The sequence below is a fragment of the Rhinolophus sinicus genome, linkage group LG06, assembly GCF_036562045.2.
Source record: "Rhinolophus sinicus isolate RSC01 linkage group LG06, ASM3656204v1, whole genome shotgun sequence".
In the NCBI taxonomy this organism is placed as follows: Eukaryota; Metazoa; Chordata; class Mammalia; order Chiroptera; family Rhinolophidae; genus Rhinolophus; species Rhinolophus sinicus.
The window spans coordinates 30,809,497-30,819,493 of NC_133756.1; the positions used below are offsets into that span (position 1 = coordinate 30,809,497).

General features: G+C 39.1%; 1 pseudogene; it reads left to right on the top strand.

Moving 5' to 3' along the window:
• The first annotated feature begins 8,549 nt into the window (after positions 1 to 8,549).
• Positions 8,550 to 9,452, top strand: LOC109447015 (small ribosomal subunit protein uS2B; annotated as a pseudogene).
• Positions 9,453 to 9,997: the final 545 nt, after the last annotated feature.

Sequence of the window (9,997 nt, forward strand, 5' to 3'; positions counted from 1 at the left end):
AACTTCTCACATTGGAATGGATTAAAAACAAAAATAGCAGAATTTTCTTAAAGTTTTATATTCAGGTTATGTTCTGACTAGATGGTATGGATATAATCCTAGTAAAATCTGCCATATACTTGACCTGTCTGTTAAGTCTGTGAACACTTGATTGGTTGAAATGATACTTAAAGTTTTTAGGCTGAGCCACTAGTTCCACCAACCCTCAAAACAGCAAAGCGTGGAGCATGTCTGTAGTCCCCCAAACACGGTAATATTCAGATAGCCTTTTTGTGTTAAATTTCACCTCCCACTTCTATTTGTTCATCTACAAGTTTAGTTCTGTAATTCTATGCTCCTGCATGGAATTTTCAAATGTCATTATCTTGCGTTATGTACTTTAAGTATTGCACAGATCTTAGGTCAAAACAGAAATTTTTATAGTCTAATTACACTTTCAAGGCATTTGGGGAACTAGTTATTTTAAAGAATCTTTTGAATGAATTAATCATTTTCTGAAATTTTTGGTCTAAACCTGATTTTTATATTTTAAATTTGCTTAAAATAAGGTACATAAAACTAAACTGTTAATAAAGTGTATTTGCAGTCCTGGGTGGAAGGGAATACCTTACATAAGTTACTAAGTACTATCCATGGACGATGGAAAATGTTAGTATCACAAAGATACATAGAGATAACAAATCAGACCAAGAGTTTGAGAAAATGGGTTGAATCAACCTGGCCAAATAGATTATGTTGGTCATACTGAGACCCACATGAAAACCAGCACTGGCAAAGACCTCACAGAAATCAAACAATTGGCCTGAATGAATTATAATGGACTCTAGTTTCCCTTTCCTCACCCCTTTTTGACATTTTTTTCAGGCCAGTTTTACACAATGAACTTGAAATACTTTGGTAGTAAGCATATTTATGGATTTGTTTGGTCCAGTGGACATTTAAGTATGTCCTACTAAAACACAGTGTTGAAACTAAGGAAAGACAAGGATAATACACAGGAAAGAGGGTAAAGGATAAAACTCCCTTGGCTAACTGCATGATTTTTGAATCACCAGAAAGCGGAAGTAACTCCTACGAGATGAAGTTGCAGGAAGGTAAATTAGACCCAATATTAGACTAGACGTTCTAACCATCAGAGCTAAACAAAGATCAAACATCTAGTGTCCCATCACTCTAAGAGTACAAACACTGACTGACCATTTGGCAGGGATTTTGTAGATTGGATTCAAGTGTTGTTTAGGAGATTGGATTAGACAGCATTTAAAGACCTATTCTCGAAGTCTTTCTCAACATTCAAAAGATCTGATTTTATGATCCTAAATGCTTTGGTGATCATCCAAGGAACTTCCTTTGCCTAAATTTCTCCACAGGATGACTATAATACCCGTACCTCTTTTGTATATAGGAAATACTGGACTGGAAGACGACCTTGGTAGTTTTGGGTCTATCACTAATTTATTGGATAACTTTAAACAAATCATTTGATATTTGTTGGTTTGGGTTTTTCATCTGCAAGGGTGGCCTTTTTTCAAGAGTTCACTCCACAAAGACATGTTTCAAGAGTTCATTGCACTTTATAGATTTTGTTTCTCCAAGTCTCTGTCTCTTACCTGTATGTCAGCCCAGCATCTTGCTAGAATAACCAAAATTATATGTTTCTGGCATTCAGAAAAAATGTAAAATAACTGACATTATAATTCCAGGTTGCTGATGTGGGAAATCCTACAGTCATGACTAACTTCTACCTGTTTGTCCCACCTGTACCCATTCAGAGTGGCCAGTCACAAACAAAGGTCCTGGAAGCCTCTCTAGTTATCAATGACCTTCACACACCAGCTCAAACGAGCTTGCAGATTGTATTACCAAACAGTTTTACATTCCTGATAAGAATCATATCGCCCCTGCTCCCAAAGTAACTCTCTGTGCTATAATTCTAAGAAAGAGCAAATAGATGAGCTCCAAGTTCAATTTTTTAAAAAACTTTTTTGCCATCACAATGTTTTAAAACATTAGTTGTATCATTTACTGCTGCTTCTAAAATAAATGTAGGGAGAATATTACCAAGAGACATGCTAAATGAATCACTCTGAGAAAAATGCCAAATACGGCACAAAAAAATAACTAAAACTAATTCTTACAGCAATACATAAAAACTGACTGTCTAGTCATTTGCATACACCTAACTCTAAGTTGTTAAACTCAGAAGCAATCTCTTTAAAATGGGAAAACGGCTTAATGTTCTCTGTCCAGTGTCAACATTATAATATTCTTTTGTTTTTATAGATTTCTTCCCTTAACTTTTCATGAATTTAATCCAAAAACTCTACTTCAAAAACATAATCAAAATAAAATTGAATTCTTATTTCTTGCCAGAGGATTGGTTGGTTGTGAAATCTAGTTGCTCAATGTTTAAAATCATTATGGAAAAATCAACATTTCTTATTGTGTAATGCCCACTTATGCTATTTTCTCCCTCCAAAAAGACATTTTCTGAAGGGATGAGATCACAATCAGACACTATTCAGCTTTCCTATCTGTCATCCAGAAATACTCAGGTGAGAAAAAAGACCTAACGGTAGCTAAATAACAAGAAAAGTCTACCTTCAGTAACTATTAGATTCAGAAATGAATAAAAATAATAACGACATATGCGTGGCACTTTAAACATTTCAATGTATAAACGTCCATGATTTCACTCGATGCACTGGTAACCTTATGAAGTAATATAAAGCATGAACACCCATTCATAGGAAGGAAAAATGAGAGAGAAATCACTTGCCTGGCCACGCAATGAGCTTACTATGGACTGACTTGTGATTTCCTCCCGCTCCACAATTCCTGTGTTGAAGCCCTGACCCCCAATGTGACTGTTTAGAGAAAGGGCCAATAAGGAGGTAATAAAAGGTAAATGAAGTCATAAGGGGGGGCCCAGATATGATAGGATTAGTGTCCTTATAAGAAGAGAGTTCACTCACTCTCTGAGTGCACACCAAAAAGAGATCATGTGAGCACAGAGCAAGATGGCAGCTGCCCTACAAGCCAGGAAGAAAGTCCTCACCAGAAACCAGTCCTCACCAGAACCTGACCAGGCTGGCTGTCTAATCTCAGATGTCTAACCTCCAGAACTGTGAGAAAATAAATGTCTGCTGTTTAAGCCACCAGTATTTTCTTACAGTAGCCCAAGCTGACTAAGACAGAGCTAATAATCATGAAACTTCTCCCAGAACCAAAGTCTCTTGACTTTTAGTCTTATGCTATGTCAGTGTACTACACTGGCCAGCATTGAAGTACAGAAAATAATCACTTAAATGTCAAGCAATTTTTCCTGAATTTATCATTGTGGCTGTCCCCAAAGCTGCTGTCTCTTCATTTTTCCATCAAATAATCAACGTATTGCTATCATGAAGCTACACCTCAAAGGAAAAATAATGGAAGCATCATTATAAATGTGTAACAAAGCCTGTGGGTTTCTCTCTAGCAATAAATGTTTGAACTGATTTGTTTGTTTAAAAATTCCATTTGTCATTGGGGAATTATTTTTTTTTCTTATGCTTAATCTTTCTTTCTATGAAGAGAGCTGACCTCTCTCTACCTCTTACATTCAAACCTAACTGGTAAATTTTGTAAACAATAACTAGGCATGCTCCAATTGGCTCAACTCTTCTTTCTCTTGAGATGAGCCTCTCCACAGAAAGCACAAATGCTGTGCTCCTCCGTGTAAAAAATCTTACCTAGGCAGTCCTTCCATATAAGAAAGCCCAGGACCTAGTGGATAAGTGTATCTAATGTCAGGATTTGTTAGAAAGCCCATTTGGCTCCCACACTAAGCCAGCTTAGCTTATATCAGTAATAAAGGTGGTATTTTGGCTGCACTATTTACTTTTTTTTTTAATTTCTCAAATTATTCAGAAAGAAGAACAGCAGAGTATCATTTAATGCAAGTCCTTTCAGAGACCACAAGCTTAACTGCAGGATAAACTTTTGTGTTCTGTTACCACTACTGTTTGAGAGGCCAGGAGAAAACATGGACCTTAATGGAGGTAGAATTATCCTTGCAGTGACTGCAGTAAATGTTTGTTGAAGGGGAAAAAAATGGAAAGAGAAGATATACCGTATATACCCAGTTTTAATGGAAAGCCTATTTCTGCCATATACATTAGAGAAATTGTTCAAGAACAGTTCATCCATGTGAAAATATTAGCACTGTAATTCTGCCAAGGTCAGTAAGACCTAGTGATTTGCTGAGATATCACCTTCATTTCACCAGGTAAATAAAAGCTCCTTTTTCAGTATGTCCTATCCAAGAAGGCACTACATAGCAACAGTTAAATTATGAATACAGCACATATGTTCCATACCATATCATTTACAGCACAATTTAGCATAGACATAATGCTTTGTAACAAACTACAATACCATTCACAAAATGCATTTAAATAGCATAATTTAGTTCATTAAATTCAGTCATTTACAGTAAATCAAAATCATCATAGGAATTGAAGAGAGTACACAGTTGTTTGTTTGAATAGTTAAGCTAGGTAAGTCAATTTCTTTTTGAAGGTCAAGGACAGAGTTGTTTCCATTTTCTGTTATAAAAAAGATACAGTGGGTGTCAAAAGATAATTTAATGTTACCTCAAAATGATCCACCCTCTTTTTTTTCCTCCCCCCTCTCTCTCTCCTGGTTGCATATCATATCACTGCCACTCCTGAAATAGATCCAACTCCCTGAAAACATTTTATATACTAGTTAACTAGAATGTGAATGCAGATTTTACAAAATCTCAAATGTACAATTTCTTCAAATTTTTTCACCAAAATACATACATTTGGCCCTAAGAAAGGTTCAAGCACTAGATCACAGTCCACGTAATTATCTGTTTGTCTGTTTTTCATACCATATTGTAAGCCCCTTGTGGGTAGGAGCCTAGTCAAACGGATTTAGATTCCTACCACAGAGCACAATGTTTGTTGATTGTAAATTCCCTGAAAGCAAGGATTGATTCTTTCAGTTATTCAGTTTTATTCTTCATGTCCCTACCATAATGCTTCATACATACTCAGTAAACATTTGTTGATTTAAAAATCTTGTCGGAAGGGGCTTACCTCGGGATATATTTTATAAACACGCAAATTCAGTATATTTTTTTATCGTCTTAATAAACCAGTGCCTAGATAACAAAGTAAGAAAAGAGAGGGCAGCCTTCAAGATTTACAACAAATTGTTTGACCAGATCCCATTGTTTTCCTATCCAGTGTACTCTGAGGAGAACGGTATTCCAGGTGGACAGAACTATGTCCTCAGCTTACACTAGTTTTTCTCTTAGCCTTGGCCTGAAATGCTTTCACCACAAACTCAGCAATAATCAACAGCATGAGGATTTACGCTCTACTACAGCTGCTTTAAAGCCAACGCAATCTAGGCAGCATTCATATGCTCAGCATTTATCCAGATATCTGATAACCTTAGGCAAGCCTTGCACAAGGCACTGTGTTAACTGCTGAGGATATAGACTCGAGTAAGACCTGAACTCTGTCCTCATGCTGCTTAGAATCCAGCAGGGCACACCATCGACCATGGTACCTGAGGGAAACCCCAAGTACTCAAACAGCACACTGTCTTGATAAGATACCAATTCCCTCTGGACGGCATTACCCACCCCATTGGAAGAACTGATTTCCAGTCTCTCTCTTTGAAGAGGGCCAATGACACAATGGAGGAAGTCTAAAGGACAACTGCCAGGTGGAAGGGCTGCCATCTCACATTTCCTCCCTGCAGGTTACCTTTTCCTTTCCTTAAAGAAAAAAGAGAGTGGAAAAGAATGTTGGATGATTAAAAGGAAAAAAATCTTTTTAATTGAAAGTCACTCTTCATGCAAACCTCTGAGTATTGCTGGGATGAGTATTGCTGCTTTGAGGCACCGTGTCAGAGTCCATTACCACGAATAGCCTCCGACTGTATTAACTCCCTACAAGGAGAGTATCAAGAGTTCCACGCAGCTCAAGCAATAAAGTACACACCCCTTCGACTGCATCAAAGACCTCTGTAACCTGGCTTCAGTGTTGTTTCTCTTTGTAACAGAGACTGCTACTTTCCTCCAATATCCATTTCCCACCTCTTCTATTAATAATAAAAAATTTTAGCTGGAAACAAGGCCACCCAGTACAAAAGATGATGTTTCTCCTGGAGCGAGATGTGGCCATGTAACTACATTCAGTGGATGCAAGAGAAATGCCGGGTGGCAACTTTTGGGGGAACCTTAAGAGACAAATAAACAATGTGTACCTCATCCTGCTGATTGGGACCTGAATGTGATGATGGAAGTTCCATCCTGAACCACGACGACAAGGGATGGTGAAGCAGAAATGTAGAAGACATTGGGTCCCTGAAAACTTTGTGGAACAGAGCCACTGTACCAGTTCTGGATTGCCTACCTCCAGATTTTTAACTGAGAGAGAAATTATTTGCTATCTTATTTCAGCCACTAAATTCAGCCACTATTTGGAGACCCTGTTATTTGCAATCTCCTTTTCCCCCAGGTCCTCCCTTACTGACCTGCTATGAGCCAGGCATTGTGCTAAGTCTCTAAATACATCATCTCATTTAATCCTCACAGATACCCTGTTAGGTAGCTACTATTAAAAGCTCCATTTTACAGATAGACAAACTGAGACTTAGAAAGATGAATTTACTTGTTAATAAGAGGCAAAGCCAGATTTTTGAATCCAAGCAGTTTGCCCCCCCAGAATCTATGCTCTTAATCTCTAAGCTATTATTTATTACTTGCCTTACACTGAGATACTTTCCCTATTCCATGCCTTTCCTCATGTTATTCTCTTGGCATCTAAAATGACTTTCTGTCTTCCTGTTGTCCTTTTCTCTCTACATGCCACCTTCCTGATGCAGAGTAGAAATAAATCCCTTATTGAATGAGTTCACTATACCTTGACTATGCCTCTATGGCATTACTTTGTATATCCTTCCTTGCAATCTCATTAGTTGTGTTATGTGCCAGTTTTTCAATATATTCCAAATTCCTTGAGGACAAGAAACATATGGTATTGCCCTTATATTTCCCATAGTACCTAACAGTAAAGTTCAATAAATGTTATTTAAATTGCTAAAAAAAAAAAAAAGTTCTCCTAACTATTACATTATTTTGTATACCTGAAACAAATAATAAATAAACACAAGTTCTCATTGAAAGACATGAGTTTTTGACTATCTTATAAATGAAAGACTAGTGCTGAGTTATAGTTCTAAACAATTGAATCACTATAACAGCACTGTCTCATAGAACTTTGCACCGTGGTGGAAACTTTCTATATCTGAGTTAGTACAGTAGCAGTTAGCCACGTGTGGCTATAGAGCACTTGAAATATGGCTACTGCAACTGAGGAAACAAAATCTTTATTTAATTTTAATTAACTTAAATTTAAACAGCCACATGCAGATAATGAATAACATATTGGATGCTATAGCTCTAAAGTCTCTATGTTGAAGCTTTAGAAAACAGCTCCAGCATGCTTTGTATAGAATAGGTGCTCAGCAAACGTTTGCTAGAGTGCTTTGAATTGGATTGAGGTGACTATCAACCTCAGTAGACATAATCTATGTAGATGAAGGAAAAAACACATTAAAAAAGGTAGAAACTTCAAGAAATTCAGGTATGACATGGAAAAAGATGAAACGACGACAACCAAAAAAAAAAGCCAAAATCAGGATTTGTAGCAGAAGGGAACCCTCACTTCTTCTGTCCTTGCTTAAGCAGTCTGGAAGAGGTTTGTCAAGCTGGGCAATTATATGACATATAAACCCACTTTTAAAAAGGCTGGGCTAACATCCATTTACAAAAACCTTCAGAGCACACTGAGGTTTCTCGTGCTGTCTTTAAAAGAAACTGTCTATAAAAGGTTGGGATGGGTCTCACTAGGCTGGAAAGAATATGTCCAGATCACTCTATTTAAAAATCATTCATCATAAATTCTATCTTTTATTTGGTGGGGAAATGACAGATACTCACTCACTTCTGCTTATAGTAAGTCAGAGCAAAAAACCTTCTGGTTATACTATGAGGCCAAAATCTAAATGTTAGGCCCCTTTGGGATTTTTCCCTCTTGCTTTTACCCCACAGAAGTAGAGCACTAAGGAATGCAGTTAGGCACCCACACTGTTAAGTGAGCTCTTCCCAGCCTGGTGCCTCTGGGTGTGACCTTTTCCCAGGTTCCTGGCACAAGGCGGTGTGTCATCTCCTGGAGCAAAGCCAGAATGTAAGATGAAAAGCCACATGTGGAGCGTGACGCAAGGGAAACAATCATGACTCTCAGACTGAGAGCCAGAAAGAAATCTGAGGTCTTATACACACTAGTTCCTAAGCCTGGGTGTTTCATTCAGCATAATACCTCCCTTAACATTTCATTTTTCAGGATTTCCAGCCACAGAAGAGTGAGCATACTAACACTCAAACTGGGTGTATCACTCTGCACTACCCTGAGAGGGGTTCATAGGGCATTGTCCTGGGTTCCCATAATAACTTACAGGGAAACTCAATGTCCAGAGCCCTGAATGTCCTACAGATGAAAGAGGAAGATGTCCTCAAATTCCTTGCTGCAGGAACCCACTTAGGTGGCACCAACCCTGACTTCCAAATGGAACAGTACATCTACAAAGGACAGGTGATGGCATCTGGAGCACAAATCTGAAGGGTCCCTGGGAGAAGCTCCTGCTGGTGGCTGTGTCAATGTTACCATTGAAAACCCAGCTGGTGTTAGTGTCATATCCTGCAGAAATACTGGCCAGCGAGCGCTGGTGAAGTTTGCTGCTGTCACTGGAGGCACTATTGCTGGACTTCACCTCCGTAACCTGCACTAACCGGATCCGGGCGGCCTTCTGGGAGCCACATCAGCTGGTGGTCACCGATCCCAGGGCTGACCGCCAGCCTCTCACAGAGGCTTCTTATGTTAACCTGCCTACCAGTGCGTGACACAGACTCTCCTCTGCACTATGTGGACATGGCCATCCTATGCAACAAGGGAACTCGCTCAGTGGGTCTGGTACGATGGACACGGGGCTGGGAAGTTCTGCGCATGCGTGGTGCCATCCCTTGTGAACACCCGTGGGAGGCCATGCCTGATCTCTATGTCTTCAGGATCCTGAAGAGATTGAAAAGAAAGAGCAGGTTGCTGCTGGAAAAGGCCATGACCAAGGAGGAATTCAGGGTGAATGGGCTGCTCCAGTTTACTGCTGTTCAGCCAGAAGTCACAGGCTAGTCTGAAGGGGTGCGGGCGCCCTCTCTGCCTGCCCCGCAGTTCCCTACTGAAGACTGGAGTCCTCAGCCTGCTGCTGAAGACGGGGCTGCAGCTCCCACTGCTCAGGCCATTGGACGAGTAGGAGCAACACTGAGCGGCCTTAAGCTTTTCTTTCATAGACTCTTAAACAGAAAACAGAAATAAAGTGGATGGAAAATAAATATCAGTTTCTTAAAAACACAAAAGCAAAAACAAAAACTTTGGCTATAAAGTGTGTGTACTGTTCAACTCCAGGGCCTATTTTAGTTCAACAAATATTTTATTCCCTACTGTGTGATGGCAGTGCTAAATACTGAGAGCACAAAGAGGAATAAAATGACACATATAACAAATATTGGGACGTTATGAGTAATGTCAGAGAACAAATATTTGTAAAATCACTGCCATGCTTTTCAGATGCATTTTGTTAAGCCTCAAGAGCCTCTATGGGATTGGTATCATATTTTCTATTTTTCAGATGAAGAGATTAAAGCTCAAAATAATTAAAGAACCTGTCCATTGGCACAACTGGTCACTGCCACAGCTCAGATCTGAATCAAGGTCTATCTAAATCCAAAATGGGTGCCTTTCTCACTAGGCTACTTTCTTCCCGTCCCCTCCCAAACATAACTAAAGGACAGTATACTCATAGATCAGCTCCCAAATTCAGTAGAAAGTAACCTCACAGGGTGATCGGATCATAAGTTCCT